At 33.8% G+C, this 16,700-nt stretch overlaps 1 pseudogene; it reads left to right on the forward strand.

The window, feature by feature from the left end:
- The first annotated feature begins 4,350 nt into the window (after positions 1-4,350).
- LOC107001963 lies at positions 4,351-5,442 on the forward strand (annotated as a pseudogene).
- The last annotated feature ends 11,258 nt before the right edge of the window (positions 5,443-16,700 follow it).

The following is a 16,700-nucleotide window of genomic DNA, read 5'->3' on the forward strand; positions in this document are numbered from 1 at the left end:
TATATATATATATATATATATATATATTACATTTAATTTAATACCAATGATATAGTTTCGTATTTGTCTAATAAAAATTTTAAATAATTAATTTATGTTTTTAAAATTTACTATAATATTATGATTGCAATTGTGCATCCAAACATGACATGTGTAATTACACTGTGGCATTCCAACATGACATGTGTAATTACGTTGTTGCAACCAAACAGACCACTATAATTACTAGACTATGTAATTTTTATGCTGGTAATTACTACCGTGGTATTTACCCTAATTCCAATTACCAAATGGCATTCCAAACAGACCCTATGTAACACTTAGGAAGTTCCATGACTTGGACTATAGATTAAACCATTTAATAATGATTTGGTTTATGTTTTCAGACTTATTATAAGGAATTAAATACAATTAGAAAAGGTTAGAGACATAACGACAAAGAAAGACCTTGGCGTCTAGAAACTTGCTAATTTGAACTAGTAGACGTCCACATGTTTGGTGAAGGTTTTGGAGTGTCAAATTAAGTCCAGAACTTATAAAAATGACTTTAAATAGGTAATATGTAGTAAAAAGGGTACAAACGTCTGGTAACGACTCCACAAGGACCGCCCGAAGGGTCCTTGAAGAGGACCCGAAAATGGGCAAGCAGGCTGCCAAAGCAGCCTTCACGCAACCATCACGTGGAGGCCAAAAATTTTCTTCAGAACGTGGGTACTCCACAAGGCTTACTTCCTCAACCCATATTTCAAAAATAAAATGTGAAATTGACCCCGCGAGGCGCAGACATTTCCGAGATTCGTCGCATCGTTTTTAAGACAATTTAACTTCACAAAAAGACCCATTTAAGTGAGTGTCTTTTTGGGTATTTTAGGGGTTGAGTTTATAATAATTTTAGGTCAGTTTTAGACCACTTCGATTCATTTCAAATCAAAATAAACAAATCCTTCTCATCTCTCTCAAAAACACTCTTTTAAACCTCCATTGAATCACAAGAAAAGCTTGAGGAAGAAGACGAAAATTTCAAGATTTTCATTCAATATTCATGGAATATTTGTCAATAAGGTATGATTTTTTCACTTTGGTATTACTTTCCCCAAGTGGTCCTTTAAAAGATGATTTCCAACAATTCAATCCTTAGGATTTTTACTGTACAAACGAGTTTTCTTCCTAACTTGATATTGATGACTAATAATGAAAAACAATGATTTTCTATGGCTAATTAACTATTTATTGTTGAGTAATCTATATGGTAATGTTGGTTTTCGTGTGAAAAATTTTACATCTCTAAATAAAGGTTTTGATTATGTTGTGTCTACAACTTAATGTAGCTCGAATGAACTCCTAAATGACCCTTTTTCCATTATTTCTAAAATATGAATTGGTCTTGTGTATGATGAAAGTGATTGGGATTGCTCATGTTATTGAGTATTTCACTATGTTATGGAATGATTGCTATGAATTGAGTGTAAGTTCTTGATGAAGATTCTTGGAAGTAATAGGTAAGTCTTCTAAAGTCATGATTTCTCTCTTATTTTGATGTTCGCCTATAATTTTTGTAGCTATGAAATTCAATTATGAATGATGTTGCTATGCATATATGTTGGCCTATGAATATATTAAATGTGGTATCATGGTAAGGATATAGTAATGCAAGTTTATGATGTTTATCTTGTATGTCCTACACACTATGATTATTATATGTTAATCCAACGGATGAAGGGTTTTGAAAGAAAATTCCCATCTTAAACCTAAAGATCTTATGATCCTGTTTATACAAGGAGTTAATCTCCTTGACCTATTATAAGATAAATGAATAAATGATAACTTAAATGTCATTTAAAAAAATGGGCTTTAGATTAGCACCGATGAAGTAGATATGAGAGGTTTCTCTTCCCTAGTTGGAACGTAGGTTCAATCATGAGATACAGGCTCCATGTAATGTGCAACTATGGGTCTCTAATATATCTCCTAGTTCTTGAAATATGTTGCTACCATAGGAATAGTAGGTAGTGGATGTTCATGTTTTGGTTCTACTTTAGCCGGTAAACAACCTTCTTTCGTTGTGGGTTTTTATGACACCAAATTCCATGTTTAGCTCACATGGTCTAATGTCGGTTAAGGCGATTGTTCCCTCAAGTGAAATGAAAGACAATTAAATGGAAATTGAGTATGGTAACTTAAGGAGTCTACTTAGTATAGGTAGGGGTGAGACTCTACCTAGAGATTGCACAACATGACTCTAAGGGAAGTCCAATGAGATTGTTCTTATGTAATATGATAATATGAAATGTATAATTCCTATGATATAAGATTTTACTCTTATATGATGTTGGTTATTTTAATGAACACGTTATTGGTCTATATTGCTATATGTGGTGATGACTACCTATGATATAAGTTATACGAAATAAACCTTTACATATGGTCTCCTATCTTTTTTACTTGATTAGGTGGGGTTATGCGGCTTCAAATGATCATTGAACTTGTAGACTTGGGATGAGATTATTGGTAAGTGTTTTGTATGTTAAGTTGATGTGCACTATTGAACATGAAATGTTAATATGATTTTATGATGTTATGTCTTTGGTTATGATCATGCTTTAGGTTTTTATGATCCTTATCTTGTATATGATCTCTTGTATGTGCATTAAAGGCTTTCAAATGATTATTCTAATGCTTTATAAAGATATGGTCATTTTAATGCATGTCCTCAAATTTTTAAGTTCATATACCAATACTTAGTACATGTAGTGTACTAACCCCTTAATTTATATTACTACAAATGTAGGGTCAGGCCATTGAGATTTAAGAAGGTCGATTGAAGAAGCTTTGACTGTTTCTCCAAGTGTTGGTAGGTCCTCATGTTCGTGGATGCTATCTTTTCATTATTCTAGCTTATGAAGACTTTAGTTGTTTTTAGGAATACTCTTTATGTCGTTTTATGTTCTTTAGATTTCATTGTAGTAAGCCCTATATGGCGTATTGACATTTTATTTGCTAAGTCCAACTCATATTCTTTAGATGGTTTTTATGTGAGACATGTTTTAGAATATCGTATGTATGTTATCATGTTACTATAAGAAAAGCCTAAGTAAGTTTCTATGTGAGAGGTCTAAGTATACCTCACTTAGTATATGCATAAGTTTTAAATTTTTCCGTGTTTATAACTGATAACATGTTATGACAAACGCTAAGGGTTTGTCTAAGTCCCCTGGGAGGACGACGACGCCAGTCACATCTTGGGGTTCTCTCCGTATGTGATACCCTTAGTAATTGTTCTCATTTGTCCGAATCTTGATAGCCGAAATTTTGTTCGAAACCACATTAACAAAAAATATGATGAATATATGTTTGTCTAAGAATATCTAGATGACGAACTATTTGAAATAAGACTAGGATACATAAATGTTTCCATTATAACAAATACCTTTGTTATAAAAAAAACAAATCATTTCTTATTTGAGTCATTTTTATTTGCATATACTGTTTGCACTTCTATTTTCTCAAATAATTATTTCTACACGAGTTTTTTAAAATATATTCAACAGACAAAGAAAATAATATGTTATAATGCATGTAATTTGAACTCATAATACAATATTAAAATGCCTAACATGTAGGGGTCAAAAATACTAATATGCAAGATATCTTTATTAAAAATCTAGAGTATATGTAGTGCGTCATAATTGAAACAATTTAACTAAATAAAAATAAAACATGAATACTAATATGAATTTAAAGTATTGCATATAGCATCAATAAAAGATATTATCCGAAGATCACTTAATTATAAGAAATTATATAGCCAAATCATTAAACTTTATTTTATAGCGGGAAAATACACAACTACCCCCCTAGAAATGACCGAAAAAACTCTCGATAACGTTTTAATTTTGTGGTGTTTAGGAAAAAATTATCCTGTGATTGTTGCACTACTATTTTCCAAAATAAATGTGAGTATCTTCTGCTGCCTACACTAGTCAGTCTAAATAATCCAGATGCATAAGTATATAATAAATTCTTACCCTTTACCAAGGAGTGTAGGTACTGCTGATACACGAGGAATCTGTAGGTTGTCTTGCAAACGAAGCACCATTGAGTTTTCTCTAGGGATTGCAATTAGTTGATTTTCCCCTGAATCCCCTATCCATTCTGCTCCTTGATAGCCTTGTTGATACCCAAATGTCTTAAAGTTCAAATAAAAGAATGTAAAATAACAAACACCAGATTTCATCATCTTTTTTCCTTAGTTCTTCATTCAATATATTTACACAGAAAACTCAAACGAAATAACAAACAGCAGACTTCATCATCTTTTTTCCTCCATATTGAGTTCTGACTGAATATAAAATGGAAAGAGGGGGAGGAGTGTTGGTGCGGGGACGTGTAGAGATTGATAAGAGGAAGCCATTCGGGTCAGAGAAGGAGGCAGTCATTTTATTTGGAGAGAATTTTTTGGCTAGAAAAATTTATGCCAAGCAACTAAAAGAGGTTCTTTTTCTTGTCGTTTTGACTTACACTTTATTTTGAATTAACCATGTGAGAGTTGATGCAGTGAAGAAAAAATTCATATAGTCGACCCCAACTTGCTGATGATTGGGGACACAATTATTGTACGAAAGAAACTACACAAGGCAACATAGATGAAAACAACAATGCTAATGAAATTGAAAACAAGATAGATATATAAGTTTAGGGAACAACTAAATGTGTCAAAAAGATGAGTTTAGACTGATCACAATAAAATGTGTTAATAAATGGATAGGTCATTACTAAGCTGAAAACAGGCTTGGGAACAGGCCATAAACCAACCCTCTGGGTTTAATTGGACCGATCAAAATAAACTTAGCTAATGATTAAATGGCTCATATTTTCATCGACTAGTTTTGTCACTCTAAACACAACTATTTAAGCCCTCAACTCTCTTAGGTTCAGAGCAAGGAAAGTGGTGAATAGAACCAGTCTAAACTTGAATCACCAGTGGCAGTTGAGCTTGAAGAGACAACGCAAAACCTTCAGAAAAGTAAAGAAGAAGGAACATTCATGGCACATTGCCATCAATCTCTAAAATAAGAGCTAGAACTAACAAAGAGAGAGATACAACAATTGAAGACAAGAGAACAGAAGCAGAAAGTACTGTTAGCGCTGGATAATACTGAGATTGATGAAGAGCTCAATTTCATCGAGAATTAATTATCCAAAGTTAAATCCAGAATAATGTTTTACGAGAAAGATGACAATGAGTTAGTGTGCAAGACAAAGAGGTCTGTTAAGTTTGCTAGTACACCTTTAGTCACTAGGATCATTGTAAGGAAAGATCATGTAAATAAAAAAATGGAGACTAGTCCTTCACAACTTAAGAAGAAAATGAAAAGGAAAATGAGTCCTTTAATCCCTTTGATTAGTGGATTTTTTTCCAAGAAGGCAAATCAAGAACACTAATATTCGTAAAAACAGATCGAGCCCTGGATATGGAGTCATCTTTCTAAAGGAGAGCTTTATCCCCGTTGTGGGACTTCCCATCACAAATTAAAATATAGTGAGATTTCAATAAAGATACCATGCAGGTACCAAGACGGAAACCAAAAAAACTAACCACAAAAGTCATGTTAAGTTTGAATTTAGTATAATGATAATGGTAGAGGTCTCAAGAAAAGATATTTACCATTGAATAGTTGGTTGTTACTCTAATTTTTCTGTTTATTAGGGAGTATGATGGTTAATTTTTTTTATAATCAAGACAAAGTGTGCCTGTAAGTTCAATATTCTTTAAATATGCAAAATTGTACACAGTTAAGATGTATACAACAATAACATACCAAGTGCAATTACACAAATGTGGTATGTTTTTTATGTATATATGTGTGAATTGAGAAGATGATCAACATATTCTTGTTTATTTGTGTGTATAAAATTTGATGATTTCCTCAAGCAAATACTTGAATAGACTATAATTTTAAAATACATCAGACTGGAGAGACAGACAGACGAAACGATTGCATCTCATGTTCGTTTTCACCAGGAAAATAGATGATTCAATATAAATATATCAGATGACTCAAGTTGATACAGATTGCAATATCAGTCTAAGAGTTGAAGAAAAAGTTCAATGAGTAAATAGAGAACATACTGATACTATTCTCCTGAAGCAGAACTGGTAAAACGATAAATTTACACCATATCTACTAATATACCTCATTCGATGTTCACAAAATATACTAAAACTACACACAATTTCACAAACGGAATCTAGTACCCAGACTAGACCGACATCGTTGACCTCTCAGAGGTCGCAGACAAGCCTACACACGTCATTGTTACTTCATCTAGGTTAATTTTAGCGGAAAATTTGAAACTGTTAGTTACTTGATGAATACATAGACGTCATAGTAGGATACATTATACTCATATAATATTTTTCTACATCAGTTCATAATCGTTCACAACAACCATTTAATATTAAGATACTCAACTGAATGGAATTAATCATATCATAAAATATAAATTTGCAAGAATAGCACCAATACAATGTCTGAAAATAATTGAGAAAGAAATGATAGTGGAACATAATCCACTAGATCAAGCCTACATCTAAGCTAGAATATAACAGGCAAGCGTCCTCGAAAGTATAAGGTCATACCGAATCCGGATGAAAGCTCCACGTTCGGATAATTTCAGCGTCGACTCATAAGCTCTAGCGTCCAGCTGTACCTGCACCTAAAAGTAGATAAATGTATGGAATTAGTAGACACTTGTACTAAGTAAGGTTATATGCAAGCACACACCATAGAGATTCATGATTTAAAAAAGCTCTCTCCTAATGAATGATTTATGGAAAGTCAAGTCAGTGGACTTGCCAAATCGGATTACGAAAGTCATGCCATGAGAGTAACATGCTTCATCATACGTATCATATTGCACACATAACATAACATATTGCATATAGCACATATCATATTTCATTTCATTCGTTCATATTCCATGAGACCTTGGAATCATGGACTAAACATAAGGACTTCCCAAAATGAGGGCTCAACATATAGGACCTCAACTAGGGAGCCTTCTTTATCAAACACAGAATCTGCTTCATTCATTCGTACGTACTTCATTTTCATTCGTTCGTAAGCTAGTATAAACACCAGTCGTACCTAGTATGTAGTTTAAGAGTTTCATTGGGTTCGCTGTGCAATGATCAAGAATGAACTAGTATCATTACTTAAGTCTAGATCACCTCTTGATTATCCTATCCTAACACCTTTGGTATAGTTCATTTCATTTTGTGCATTACTTGAGGCTGGCCTCATTCTTTCTTTGGGAAATTTAATCTTAACCGACATAGATCATGTAAGCATCATGAAATCCAGTGTTTAACCCACACCGAAAAGAGGTGGAATCACCTGCCAAAGTGAACAAAAACATGCTAGCGTATATAGGGAATCGAACCCTGCTAGAACCCTATATTGGAAGTATAGGTTCAAAGACTAGGAGATATAAAGAGACCCATACTCGTGTGGACGGACAGTTACATCTCATGAGAATTACATGAACCACTTCCTTCCGAAAGAAGGAATCACAACACATAGCTAGCCTATCGGTACTAAGTATAAAGTTCCTTTACATTCATCTCATACATCATAGAAGCTTGATTCTAGCATGAGGGCATCATAGCTCATTAGATGATTTCTCATCTTATCATTAGTATTAAGTATGCATTAACTTCAATAATTTCATTAGGGTGTTCATTGGAAATGGTCTTTTCATTAACTTTACACTCTCATAGGTTAGTACATCTTAATAACATTTACTTAGGCTCATTTGAGATTCCTCTCACCTTTCGCTTTAGCCTTTTATCTTGTTGTCACAACATTCTTTAACTTTAGCACAATAAATTTTCATAATTACTCACCACTTTACGGAAATGTTCATTTCTTCGTATGCCAATGCACTTGCCCCTTTAATGTGTGTCACACTCTTACTTAACCCCTCTAGGGTTTCATTATCTCAGCACATAATATATTAGGTTCACTTACTTTTAAACGTATGCTAGACTTATGAGTCCATACATACAAGCCATTAGGCTTCATTCATAGTTAGTCTAAGTGATTCATATTTACCAATATTATGTGGTACAAGACTTATGCATCTTGTAGATATGCCAAGATATTGATTTCGATCATTGGAGGTAGCATTCATTAGATATTTCTTCACATATGACTTATGTATCAATACGGAATTGGTCAAGGGAACCCGATCTCGAATCCCTTGAGAAACAATTAATCTTATATTAAACATGATGATATCCCTTGTGCAACACTTTTCCTTTTCTCTTTTTCATTTAAGGAAAGGAGGTTGTGGGATCAATCCCCCACAAGCTCATTCTTTTTCTCTTAATTTATCTCTTAACTTTCTCACCTATTCAAGGGGTTATGGGTTAGATCCCCACTCTTCACATTTATTTTTCTCCTAACTCTCTCATCTATTCAAGAGGTCATGGGTTCAATCCCCACTCTTCACATTTATTTTTCCTCTTTATTTTTCTCCTAACTCTCTCATCCATTCAAGAGGTCGTGGGTTTAGTCGCCACTCTCCACATTTATTTTTCTCCTAACTCTCTCATCTATTCAAGAGGTTGTGGGTTCAATCCCCATTTTCCACATTTATTTTTCCTTTTATTTTTCTCATGTAATTTTTATGTAGTTTACATTTGCTGAGGTCTTGTGTTCAATCCCAAATGACCTCACAATTTTTTTAAAAAATTTAAAACATAGCTAAATTTTCAATTTTTTGGCCGAGACCATTATTTTAGCAAGCTTGAAATTTGGTCTCTTTCAATCCAACTTTCTCTCAAGTTTTTATGTTGATTTTTCGAGTAATTCGGGTGACATTTTTCGAGCAACATTACCCTTATATGAACATCATACGTTTAACATTTTCATACATGAAAACAGAACATTTTTAATATGCAAATTTCAAGCAGCAACCCTGTTAATTTACAGCACACACATGCTCAAACAGTTAACTTAATATACTTTTTCCGAATACATCTTTCATTCCTTACATAAGTTCCATATACATATTCAACACATTATCAAAACCAGACCTAAAATCAACTACCAGAAGACATACCAACGCATACTTTGAATATTTCAAAGGATCTAATGACAGGGGCATGCAATGGGGACAACCTTAGTTTATCGATTGGATTTTAAACTGAACTTTGGGGTATCTTGGGAAAGGGACAAAGAGAGAATAAAACCCATACCTTAATGTCCTTCAACATTTGTTTCAATTCTTCCAATTCCCACGACACCACTGCCTGACCACCAAAATCCCAAACACAATCCGTCGAGAAGAATGTTGTTGATTTTCGTTTTTAGCTTAGCTTTTCGTTGAATTTTTGTGTGTAAGTTCTTCAAGAGTGAAAAAATATTGTTTTCAGTTCTTTTACTAATAAAAAAAGTGGGAATCAGAGTGAGAGACGTGAGAATGAGAGGATTATGACTAGGAGAGTTAGGTGGACACTTAGTCAAACTAGGACTTCTCATTATTTATTAATTTTATTGTTATTATTATTTTTATTAAAAATCTGATTTTTCCCTTCTTAAATCAGATTGTTAAATATGAATTAATTCAACTAATTCGCTTAATTAAATTAAATAAATTTAATCCTTGCTTCCATCAACGCTCGAACCCGGATGGAGCTAGATTTTGTTTAAAGGGTCAAATTCGGCAACCTTTACCCAAATTGCCCCTCAACCATATTAATTAATTAATTAATTAGGGTGATTACAATACTATACTTAGCCTAGAAAAGACCATTTTAGCCCTAGACCCTCCAAACTTAAGATTACCCCCTTTTTATGTCCGATTAAGACTAATCCGGGTAAATCTTCATAATCGGGTGCCTTACATGGATGGACCCAACCTTTCCTAGCTCAACTAACTCATCAAGTTAGTTGTCTTGGATGTAGCAAAGGTTCAGAGGTCTTGTTCTACATGCATCAATCCATGTGAACTCGGTTTAATCTAGGCATTCTAGATACGTTAGACATTACTTAGTATAGTCATTTTTAGGTTTGTTACACACAACATGAAAAAAAGTTTAAAGGAGGATACCAATGTATCTTGTAAAGCTACAACAAATTCAAGTTGGTTATAACTCAAATTCTATGCAACAATAACAGGTTGAGTTGGTATGTCTCTCTCACTTTTGCACCTGTACAAGTAAAAGTCTTAGATGTCAAGACACAATTATATGTTTGGAAAACCAAGTAACTAAGTTAAATAAAAAACTAAATATATGTTTTGAAAAAGGATTGTTAGGGATAAAGATTGAATGAAAAATAGATATTCCTCCTCAAGTTTTCTCAGTTCCATATTTGTCTCTCGGCCAACATATCTCAGGTGATGTAGTTAAGCCAACACCGCTTTCCTCCCTCTGTTCTTAAGGAGGGTGAATCTTTATAAACATTAAATACTTTACATGTGATTGAAAAAAACTTTTATCATTTATTTAAAAAATTGTGATTGAGAAGACCATTATCACAGTGAAAATACAAGGCAATATGAAATGTCCAAATGCAATTTTAAAAATAATTGCTATTAACTCCTTATAGAACAGAAACTACAACTTCACTGGAGTAATCGAACTCAAGTTAAGATAATCTAATGTTTACCAACATTTGCTCGCTATCGGTTCAAAGAATTATGAATAAAGTAGCCCCCAAGACTTTAACTTAGTGGTAAGAGTGCGACGCATGATGTGAGTGTAGGCATATATCATCAGCTCACACCTAGTAGTTAAATGGAGACAGGTAGAGGAGCAATCCTATTTTCCATTGAGGTGCACCACTGACCCTGGGAGATTTCTCTTTTATGAAAAGAAAATTCTGAACAAATTGAAAATTAATTAATCATGTTTGGAGCATACATATTACAATTTGATCGAGAAGCGCAATTATGATTACTGCAATTTGTGCACATCAAGTCCCCATCACGCCAATTCTTTGCCCTGATAAAAACATGCAACAACACAATTTAAAAAATGTGTGTCAAGAATGGTCTGTAGCACTGTACTTAGATGTAGAACATGATTGTTTCGTCTAGAGCTAGTCATCTTGGATTATCAGTTTGCAGTTGGTTTTGCCAGACGCATAATTTTTTTAGAAAGCCAGTTGCATCGTGATAATACAGATCTGAACAGTTTTGATAAAATTGTGCAAACAAAAGATTGATATATTTTTAATGGTTAATTGCATGATGATCCCTTAATAATAACGTACAACAAGCCTTGCTAGGTTGCTATAAGCCCTGTACCAGTTGTCCTTTAATGCAGTGACTGGATGACTAAAAGAATTTTCAGCTAAAAAAAGGAAAAAGAAATGGAAACAGACAACCTGATAATGCCCTCAAATCACATCAAACTTCAGAAGTTTTTATTCTTTTTCAAGACAGTGGTGTGCGGGAATTACTTGCACCTTGAGAAATTCCACCTGGTACATGCTAACTGCCATTAGCATAGGTAACGAATAATTCTGTTCTACAAAGCTTAAGCAGATGGGAAGAACACATGTGATAGGTAACTCATCCAACTAGCATAACCATATCTTTATTTATTTTTTTAATTTGTAACTTTAACTTTATATTTATCTTTTTCTTATCATACACAATTCTGGATTTCAAGTTGTAGCTTGTCCATTTTTCTCTTTCGTGCTCCTAGTAAAGATGCCATATATGCCTCACATCCTATTCACCCTTTTTTACAATTAGAATATGTAATTTTTCCTATTGTAACAAAAAACTCTCGATGATGGCTTGTTGTCCGGCCATTTAACTTGGTGGTGTTTAGGAACACATTATCCTGTGATTGTTGCACTACTGTTTTCCAAAATAAATTATCCTAGTGCTACGTCAGTTTGAAGTACAAATGTGAGTATCTTCTGCTGCCTCCACTAGTCAGTCTAACTAACCCACAAGCATAGGTACAAAATAAGATCTTACCATTTACCAAGGAATGTAGGTGCTGCTGGTACACGAGGAGTTTGAATGTTGGCTTGCAAAGGAAGCACCATTGGATTTTCATTAAGGAAGATAGTTGGGATCGCAGTTAGTTTATTTCCCCTGAATCCCGCATCCATTCTTCTCCTGGATAGCCTTGTTGATACCCAAATGTCTAAAAATTAAATAAAAGAATGTAAGAATGTCAACCAAACAATACATAACATCAATTTATCGATATCAATACCAGAAGATGGTTGCTTACATGCCCTGCATTCAGCCTCTTGTTGTCCCAATCATGAACAAGTTCCTCAGATGCTAATCAATTTGTTCCAAGAGCTTCATTGTGCTAGGGAAGATAGGAGAGATCACACTAGTTCAGTTACACGCACAGATTACTGGACTAAAAGCAAACATGTGCACGTAAAAAAAGACATTTTTTAAAGGGCAACAACATACACAGTGAAATCCCACAAATTAGAGTCTGGGTAAGGAAAAATGTACGCAAACCTTGCCACTATCTCGTGGAGGTAGAGAAGTTGCTTATGAAAGACCCTTGGTTCAGGTGAAGCAAATCAAAAACATAATACAAAGGAGAAACAACAGCAAAGGAGACACGACAACTAATAGGAAACCACTGCTTATCATACAAGTAAGGAACATTACCATTAGAAAAATAGAGAGATCACCTACGCAAGAATAATAAAAAACAGATTCAGCTCAGAAACATAATTATGTTACAGCAAAAGAATAATTACTTTGAAAAAAAGATTTAGCTCAGAAACATTAACATGTCCAAATGTTCACATCATTTTTTCCTCAAAACACAAGTAAAATACTGGAATCCCTTGCTCAATATATTTTTTGTATGTATAGGTTCCAATGCTTTGGAAGGAACTAAAATGAAACCGGGAAAACTAGTCAACTATAAAGTAGAAATAACTAAAAAGAGATCTGCAAGGACAGTTACTGTGACAAGCGAGGGCTGCTCAAATGTAAGCACCCTCCACCTCCAACCATGAGGTTGCAGGTTTGACTAACCAAGGGAGCACAAAATGGGGAGCTAAGGTGGAGGGTAACAACAAAAAATTAAATAAGGAGAGTGTCTGCACAAGCATTCGGATATATATATATACACACTAGATTTTCAAAGCCCTTGCTGAGCACGGGCCCAACACTAGAATAAATGTGAAAAAAATTACGCGATTGAGAAAATTTTAACTATTTAATTACTCATCATAGCTATAGTTTGATATAATACCAGTCGCGACTAACATTACACATTAATTATAAGGGTCGACATCAAGTATGTACAATTAGCTACGTTTTTATATTCATAATCCGTCAAAACTATAAATACATATGTATAATATACAATTATCTAATAGATATACATATACAATTCACATCTCTCCCACTCTTATCCCTCTCTCACTCGTCCCTCTCCTTCCTTTCCCAATCTCTGCCCTCGCTCGCCTCTATCCTCACTCTCTCAATCTCGCTCGTCTCTCTTCTCCCTATCCTAATCTCTCTTTACATATATACGGATGCATATGTATGATATACAATTATCTAATTGATATACATAAACAATTCACCTCTCTCCCACACTCTGCCCTCTCTCACTCACCTCTCTCGCCTCTCGCCTCCCTCTCCCAATTTCTCTTGCCATATATACAAATACACATATAAAATGTACAATTATCTAACGAATATACATATACAATTTATCTCTCTCTCCTAGTCTCGCTCGTCTATCTCCTCCCTATAATATGTAGCTATGAATTGTAATTATCGAAATATAGCTATGGAGAGTAGATAGGCTATCTATGAGTAGCTATATGTGAAAATTCCTTATAATTAAATTGTTATTCAACAAAGCCCAAAAAATTACTGCACAATTGTTCCTCCCTAACACAAAACTGAAAAATTAGATCAAAATGATTAACATGAGTCGTTTGGGAATTGTTGCAGGTATTGTTCTAATTTACATTCAGAAAAGGTGATGATCATAACTCCTTTTCTAGAATCAGGATGATCATCAGTGATGTGCATTCTATAAAAAACAGCAACACGCCTAAGTAAATCTAAAAAGTTTCATCAGTTAAACATTCTAAAATCTATGCATCACTGGAAAGACCTTCACCTAACATTACAGGTATACAATTATTTAATTGCATTCTATTACCTACTAGCAAAAGTTTCAACAATATGAAATCCAATTGTTGGTTTCATTGGGAATAATGAAATATTGGATTAAATATAAGTGTTCACATGAAATTTGTTAATATTGCGAGTAACACAAAGAAACGAGCTCCATTGCATAGACAAATTTCAACACCTTTTGAAATAATTTATTCATTTTGGCCCCTCTTTATGAACAGTATTATCCGCAAAAGTTTTTGTTTCAGGTTCATCTTTCATAGAATTATGTAATTAGGCTTTAAAAACCATGCGCACGCATATTTCACCATTCCCTTGAGAACTGTAATTGCTTCTATTACTGCAAGTTGTGAACAATATGAAACTTGATGTCGCCAATCAAGAGTATACTAAAGAAAAATAATCAACTATTACTCTGCAAAATAGTTATTAGATTGTCAAACAATCACAAAATTGTGAAGTACAACAGAAGAAAATTTTTAAAAAAAGGCAAATGGATAGTATAACTAAGTACATTTGTAAAATTCTCATGTCACAATATCAAGATCAAAAGAACCATACCTTTTTGACATATAAAAACAGAGATAAAGGAGTGTGGGTAAAATGTTTTGACTTACTTCTTTTTACCCCATCTCACAGAGAGTTTAAAATCAATTGACTACTTCACTTGTAAGAGAAGATGTTTTCAACAAAGAATGTTTTACAAAACCTTGTTTTCATTTGTTACAGATTTATCTGAGCAATTAGTCTTAAAAAGGACCTTCACAACAATCCATCCTTTCTAATGTTCTATTTTTGTTAACATTCTTATAAGTTTACTTGATTCACATGCCAAAAAATGAAAGATCTTATAGCAACAATACATATTAGCAATGGAGATATGGTAGCATTTAGTTACTTCAAATAGATGTATGATTCTAAAATATGCATGTCCTTTTCAAGTCTTACTTTCTCTTTTTGATTGCGAAGAGGCTGACCAACTTAAAACCTAAAAATACAGTTTTACTAATTTTTCAGCTGGTCTTGTAATAAGCTCTCAAACAAGTCAAACGAATATGCGCTTCTACTCTACAAAAATTGGTTGGAAAAGAGAATGTATAAAAACATCTTGGTACACAAAAAATGATCATTATTTTATCAAGAGTACATACAAATAACTAATGCTCAATTTTTTGTCGTAGATTACCATGATTGCTTTGTATGTCATTTATCAAGAATTCTTAATATCATAACATATCAGGTATTTCTGATTAAGCATTTTCTCTTGTTACAACAATAGCTTCTTCTCTCACGTAATAAACACTTCTTCATTGTGAGAAAGATACAGTAAACACTAAGAAAATTTATGTTTTTATTAAAAAAAGACCTAAGTTTTTCCTTCATTATTAAGGCAAGGTCCAAAAAAAATTGAACTTATTAAGCTCTTCCGACTATGATTTTCATGGAAGCTAGAAAATGTTCACGTCTATATCTAAGTATTCTACTTCCTGGTGGTTTAGTAAGGACTTTAGGAAAAGGTATAACTGCTAGTCGGGAAGGCAGGGCTCCTATACTATATCGTAAATATAGAAAACAAAATTGTTATATTCTAGGTGTTTTGATGATCCTCACAAATGCGGGGACCTGGTCCCTGACAGAGTGCTCTCATCAAGATACAAATGGGGTTCAATAATAAAAGCTGTCATGTGAGGTGGTAGGTGAAAAGTGCAGTATCCTACACCAAAAAGAAGAGCAGACGAGATTGTATATTTCAGTATCTCACAAATCCAGGGACCTAGTACCAGGCAGAGTTTCCTCCATCAGATACATAATTGGTTACAGCTGTAAAGCTGTCACGTCAGAGGTTGGTAAGGCGTCAGTGTACTACACCAATCAGAATGGAGGAGGGTGTTTGTCCAACGGATAATAACTCTTTATGTTTGATACTTTTAGCATGACAAACACCATACTATATTCATTAATCCAAAGAAGGAAGTCATCCACTTCAAGAACTCACAAAGAAGTTTGCAAGGGACCTGGTCCCCGCAAGACTACAACGTGAAAAGGACGAAAAGACATCTGTCAGAAAAGCTGTCATCTCTGATGCGGTAGGTGCACAGCTTTTCCAACAGCAGGCCTTCAGCCAATGGGATGAGTTCAACTAATTTGTGGGAAAATAAATTATTTCTTTCCAACAAACACAAATTAAAAACTTGGCAAATTAAATTTGGATTTTCTCTGAAAATTCACAAGCTTAAACAGAAGGACATCTCAAGGAAGAAGATTTCTAAACTCAACAAAAGGAACTGATAGAGTAAAGAAGAATCTTTGTTGTATTTAGAGCTTTGTGTCTCTGTACTTACATTGTAAATCTGTTCCTAATCTATAAAGGATTCAGATATTTGTTTTGGGTTTGTAATAGTCTAAATCAGTTAAGGTTAACTGATTTAGTGGGCAACATTATTTTGTTGCTTAGTCAAATTCTAAGTCATCTAGAGTTAGGTGGTTTAGTGGGCGGTGTGGTATCCGCTTAGAAAATTCTAAGTTATTTAGGGGTGATA

The sequence above is a fragment of the Solanum pennellii genome, chromosome 10 (assembly GCF_001406875.1).
Source record: "Solanum pennellii chromosome 10, SPENNV200".
NCBI lineage: Eukaryota > Viridiplantae > Streptophyta > Magnoliopsida > Solanales > Solanaceae > Solanum > Solanum pennellii.